General features: G+C 39.5%; 1 long non-coding RNA gene across 1 annotated transcript; it reads left to right on the top strand.

Moving 5' to 3' along the window:
• Positions 1-331: 331 nt before the first annotated feature.
• Positions 332-2,007, top strand: LOC144331261 (uncharacterized). The gene is made up of 2 exons (XR_013398269.1): positions 332-629; positions 1,841-2,007. It is a non-coding gene; the product is annotated as an uncharacterized LOC144331261 (long non-coding RNA).
• Positions 2,008-6,508: the final 4,501 nt, after the last annotated feature.

The following is a 6,508-nucleotide window of genomic DNA, read 5'->3' as shown; positions in this document are numbered from 1 at the left end:
CTGGCTGAGGTATAATTTATGTAGAGTATAGATTCATCCTTTCTAGGAGTATAGTTCTCTGAGTTTTGATGAGGCAAGACTGACAGCCCTCTAGCCTCACCACACCTCTTTCCCACTCTGTCCTACATCCAGACAAGCTGACAAGACAGCATGGGTGCTCCCTTCTTTAGCACCAGTGGGAAGTTCAAACCACGCACCCTGCCTGCACATGGAAGACACTGCACTCCAGCCCACCCCCTAACCACCATAAAGACCCAAGCCTGTCACCCTTCTTGTTCCCCCAAGTCATTTTAAGCTCTGCTTGGGAGCCTGCCCTGCTCTTTCCGGAAATCTTTTCTCTTCTTTTCCTTTTTTTGCTTTTTTTTTTTTTTAGATGGAGTCTTGCTCTGTCACCCAGGTTGGAGTGTGGTGGCGCAATCTCAGCTCACTGCAACCTCCACCTCCTAGTTCAAGTGATTCTTCTGCCTCAGCCTCCCAAGTAGCTGGGATTACAGGCACGCACCACCAAGCCCGTTTAATCTTTGTATTTTTAGTAGAGACAGGGTTTCGTCACATTGGCCAGGCTAGTCTCAAACTTCTAACCTCAAGTGATCCTCCTGCCTCGGCCTCCCAAAGTGCTGGGATTACAGGCATGAGCCACCACACCCAGCCTCCCGAAATCTTCATTCTACAGATAGTAAGTCTTTTCATACTCTTCTGTTGTGTGTGCATCATCAGTCTTGACATCTGAACCAAATTTTGGATGGTAAGGACCATCCCACCTCTGCAGGGTGATCACAGCAGATAGTAAGAAAGTAATGTGTAATAAAAAATCTTTTCAACTACATTTTAAAAACCATTGTGATCTTACATAATCTTTGTTGAAAGACAGATAAAATAAAACTTAGGACTCCCAATATTCTTTCTTGAAGAGTTTTTATAGGAATCTAAATTTGAAGAATTTACTCCAGGAATACTGAATACCTGTTTTCCAGCTCTCCTGTTTTCAGTGAGAGTCCTGTGGAACTAATTCCTAGAAAGGTAACCCACGAGAGATTATCTGTTCAAAACAGCAGTGACTCCTGAAATATGATAGTCTACATCCCTGTAAATTCAATCTCAATCACACTGTTTAAGAACAATGTTGGAGGTATAATTAACATACAAACAAATGCATAGATCTTAGATGTTCTATTCAAAGAGTTTTGACAATTGTATATACTCAAGCAAATTGTATCCCAAGCAAGATAGATTAAACTATTTCAGGAACAATGTAAGAATATATAATAATCATCTCAACCAGCAGTATAATAGTATAATTTCATTTATTCCTTCTAACTTTTGTACTTTTGTTTTCTTATGTTTTACTTCTACATATATCATAAATCCTACACAACATTGTTATTATTTTTGCTTTAAATGGCTAATTATATTTAAAAGACCTATATATGCACACAAACATAATTTATTAAATATAGAATGTATATAACAAAAGTACTTAAAATAGGTCTTTTATATGTACCAGATATTTACCCTTTCTGGTGCTCTTCATTTCTTCCTGCCTTTGGCCTGAACAACTTGTTTAAGAATTTCTTGGGGCCGGGCACAGTGGCTGATGCCTGTAACCCCAGCACTTTGGGAGGCTGAGGCAGGCAGATCACGAGGTCAGGAGTTCAAGACCAGCCTGGACAACATGGTGAAACCCCATCTCTATTAAAAATACAAATATAAACTGAGTGCGCTGATGGGCACCTGTAGTCCCAGCTACTTGGGAGGCTGAGGCAGGAGAACTGTTTGAACCCAGGAGGCGGAGGTTGCAGTGACCTGAGATCATGCCATTGCACTCCAGCCTGGGCGACAGGGTGAGACTCTGTCTCAAAAAATAAAAAAAGAATTTCTTATAGTGAGGGTCTACTGGAGACACATTCTTTTAGGTTTTGTCTGCATGAGAATATCTTTATTTCACTTTTATTTTTGAAGGGTATTTTCACTGGATATAAAATTATAGTTTGAGAAGTTTTTTTAATTGTTATTTGCTTTAACGCTTTTTTTCATTTTGTGAATATGTAGTGTTTTCTGAGTATCTATCTCAGGAGGAAGTTAATAAAGTGAATTAAAATCTGTATTAGAAATTTAAATCATTTAATGTAACCCTTAAATGTATTCAAATAAAAAAGAAATTAGAATCATTTTAAAACAAGCAAGATTTTTACTTTTTGTGCTTAAAACATTCTTTTTATTTTTCTATTTATGTATTCATTTATTTTGAGACAGAATCTCTCTCTGTTGCCCAGGCTGGATGGAGTGCAGTGGTGCAATCACAGCTCACTGCAGCCTCACTCTCCTGGGCTCAAGGGATTCTCCCACTTCAACCTCCTAAGTATCTGGGACTATAGGCACACACCACTATGCCCACCTAATTTTCTTTTTAAAATTTTTTTGTAGAGCCTCAAACTCCTGGGCTCAAGCAATCCATTCGCCTTGGCCTTCCAAAGTGCTGGGATTACAGGCGTGAGCCACAGTGTCTGGCCAAAACATTCCAAGTAATCAAAAAAAGAGAGGGTGGAGAATCTAAATTCTCATCAAAACAAGTTGCTTAAATTATAAAATATGTACTCATATGGAATATTGAATGAGAAAAGCAAGTAAGGAGTCAGGAAGTCACAAATCTTACCTAACAATAAGTAAAAATCTGAACAAATAGAGAAATCAATAACTTTTCTTAGATCGGTAGAGAGGTGAGGTTACAGGGCAAACTGAAGAGATAAACAAGTGAATATGAAAAAATCACAATTTACTGGCACAGAACTCTCAGCAGGAACCAGTGCGAAGGCAGGAAAACCTGAACTGTAATTGAATTGCCGGAGGCTCAGTGTACACAAGTTTGAGAGAGAAAAATTCCAGAGTGACTCAGCCATAAGGAGGGGATGATCTCCACACTTTCATGAGTTTACCTATAGGAATTCAAAGAGGTTCTCAAATATTGTTTTCTTTTTATTAGAGAAAAATCTCCTCCTGCTTCCATGCCCCTGGCAGAGGGGATAGGAAAAGTAAACATTTGAAATATACCTGGACACGGTGGGACTCGGTGGGTCACGTCTGTAAGCCCAGCACTTTGGGAGGCCAAGGCGGGCAGATCACGAGGTCAGGATATCGAGACCATCCTGGCTAACATGGTGAAACCATGTCTCTACTAAAAATACAAAAAAAAAAAAAAAAATTAGCCGGGCATGGTGGCGGGCACCTGTAGTCCCAGCTACTCGGGAGGCTGAGGCAGGAGAGTGGCGTGAACCCGGGAAGCGGAGCTTGCAGTGAGCCGAGATGGCACCACTGCACTCCAGCCTGGGTGACAGAGCAAGACTCCGTCTCAAAACAAAACAAAACAAAACGAAACAAAACAAAAGAAACCCTATTCTTCTCTTCTAAACAAAGTCTGCCCTTGGGAAAAACTGTTTAAATAGAGCCTAATGCTGGTGATTAATAGGAGCCTAAATGATGCAGGAGAAGGGAAATAACAACTCCAGTCTCCTCTAGCCTTCCACATGAAAACTGAAAATACCCAGCTGCAGCCCACTCTAGCCATCATATCCCACCTAACAGGATCGGGGTAGATAGGAGGAACTGAGAAGCACTTGTGAAATTCAGTTTAGAGACACAGGTTTACTAAAAGATTGAGACCTCTTCATAGAACTATAGAACTCTTCCTCTCCCCCTCCCCCACTGTATACCAGGTTACTAAAGGTCTAGTTACAGCACTTCCTTTTACCCCATATATCCCGTCCAGCTATGAAGAAAACATTGCTAGGCATACTAAAAGAAAAAAAAAAAAGAAAGGCTTTAAAGAGACAGAGAGCAAGCATCAGAACCAAATTCAGATATGACTGGGATGTTGGAATTATCAGACCAGAAATTTAAAACAACTATGATCACAATGCCAAGGGCTCTAATGGATAGACAGCATACAACAACAAATGGGTCAATGTAAGCAGAGAGTTTAAATTCTAAGAAAGAACTAAAAAGAAATAAATACTAGAGATCAAAAACACTGTAATAGAAATAAAGAATGCCTTTGATGGGCTTTTTGGTAGACTGAACAAGGCTGAAAACAGAATCTTTGAGCTTGGAAATAACTGCCAAAACTACAAAAATAAGTAAGACTATATAAATAGAATCTCCAAGAACTATGGGACAACTACAAAGGGTATAACATATGTGTAATGGAAATAGCAGGAAGAGAATAACCAGAGAAAGGAACAGAATAAATATTTGAAGCAATAATGAAAGAAAATTTCCCTCATACTAATGTCAGACACCAAATCACAGATCACAGAAGTTGAGAGAACACCAAGTAGGACAAATGCCAAACAAACAAACAAAAGCCCTACAACCAGGCATACATATACAAGTTGCAGGAAATCAAAGATAAATTCTGAATGAAGCCCGGGGAAAAAGACCTTACTTGTAGAGGAGAAAAGATGAAAATTATACCCAACTTTTCCTCAGAAAGCATGCAAGCAAGAAGAGAACGGAGTGAAATATTTACAGTGGTGAGAGAAAAAAGCCACCAACAGCATTCTGTACCCACAAAATGATACTTTAAAAGTAAAGAGAAGCCAGGCACAGTGGTGCATGCCCATAGTCCCAGCTATTCAGGAGGCTAAGGTGGAGGGATTGCTTGAGCCCAGGAGTTTGAGTCCAGCCTGGGCAGCATAGTGAGACTCTCTCTCTCTCTCTCTCTCTCTCTATATATATATATATATATATATATATATATATATATATGATATGATATATTTAATTATATAGTATATTTAAAAGGGAGAAATAAATACATTATCAGACAAACAAAGACTGAGGGAATTTGTTGCCAGTAGACCTGCCTTGCAAGAAATGTTAAAAGAATTCCTATAGAGTAGTTGTCCCCAACCTTTTTGGTACCAGAGACCAATTTTGTGAGGAATGGTTTCAGGATGAAACTGTTCCACCTCAGATCATCAGGCATTAGATCTCATAAGGAGTGTGCAGCCTAGATCCCTCACATGCACACTTCACAATAGGGCTCACACTCCTATGAGAATCAGATGCCTCTGCTGATCTGACAGGAGGTGGAGCTCAGAAGCCTGCTGCTCACCACCTGCTGTGTAGCCCTAACAGGCCTTGTATCAGTACCGGTTTGCGGCCCAGGGGCTGGGGACCCCTGCTTAAGAGAGAAGTAAAATGATATAGGTCAGAAATTTGGATTTACATAAAGAAAGGAAGAGCACTGGAGATGAAATAAGGTAAAATATATTATTTATTTCTAATTGACCTAAAAAATAGCAGTTCACTCAAAATAATAATAGCAACAATGTATTCAATCATGCATATTTCTGTGTATATTTTTAAATGCTTATGTATAACAGAAATAAATGACAGCAAAGACACAAGGGATGGGAGGGAGAATTAGGATTATTTTGTTATTATAAGGTACTCGCACTACCTGTAAAGCAGCATAGCGTTCTTTGAAAGTGGACTTGGATTCATTGTAAATGTGTATTTAAAACTCTATGGCTGGGATCCCAGGCACTTTGGGAGGCTGAGGTGGGCAAATCATGAGGTCAGGAGTTAGAGACCATCCTGGCCAACATAGTGGAACCCCATCTCTACTTAAAAATACAAAAATCACCCGGGCGTGGTGGCACATGCCTATAATCCCAGCTACTCGGGAGGCTGCTGCTCACCACCTGCTGTGTAGAGGCAGGAGAATCACTTGAACCTAGGAGGTGGAGGTTGCAGTGAGCCGAGATGGTACCACTGACTCCAGCCTGGCAACACAGCTAGACTCCGTCTCAAAAAAAACCAAAAGCAAGCAAACAAACAAAACCTCTAGGGCAACTGCTAAAAATGTAAAAAAGAAAAAGAAGAAGTATAACTGATATGCTAAGAAAGAAGAGAAAATGTAATCATATAAAATAGTCAACTAAACTACAAAAAGGAAAAAAAGAGTGGAAGAAAAAATAGGAACAGAGAACAAAGACAACAAAGAGAAATAGTCACCACAAACATGGTAGATACTAATCCAACTGTATCCATCATCATATTAAACATCAATGGTCATAATATACCAGACAATGGAATATTATTCAGTGCTAAAAAGAAATGAACTATTAAGCCATGAAAAGATGTGTAGGAAACTTACATGCATATTACTAAGTGAAAGAAGTCAACCTGAAAAGGCTGCATACTGTATGATTCCAACTAGATGGCATTCTGGAAAAGCCAAAACTAGGGAGATGGTAAAAAGGTCAGAGGTTGCCAGGGGTTAGCAGGGAGGGAGGAATGAATAGGTGGAGCACAGAGCATTTTTAGGGCAGTGAAATTATTCTGTATGATGCTATAATGGTGAATAGATGTCATTATACATTTGTCCAAACTCATAGAATATACAAAACCAATAGTGAACCTTAGTGTAAACTATGGGCTTTGTGTAATAGTGTTATGTCAATGTAGATCCATCAGTCGACACAAATGTACCACTCTGGTGGGGGCT

Source organism: Macaca mulatta, chromosome 9, assembly GCF_049350105.2.
Source record: "Macaca mulatta isolate MMU2019108-1 chromosome 9, T2T-MMU8v2.0, whole genome shotgun sequence".
Classification (NCBI taxonomy): Eukaryota; Metazoa; Chordata; class Mammalia; order Primates; family Cercopithecidae; genus Macaca; species Macaca mulatta.
The sequence above is the reverse complement of the archived record's forward strand: the minus strand, read 5'-3'. Positions and strand labels throughout refer to the sequence as shown.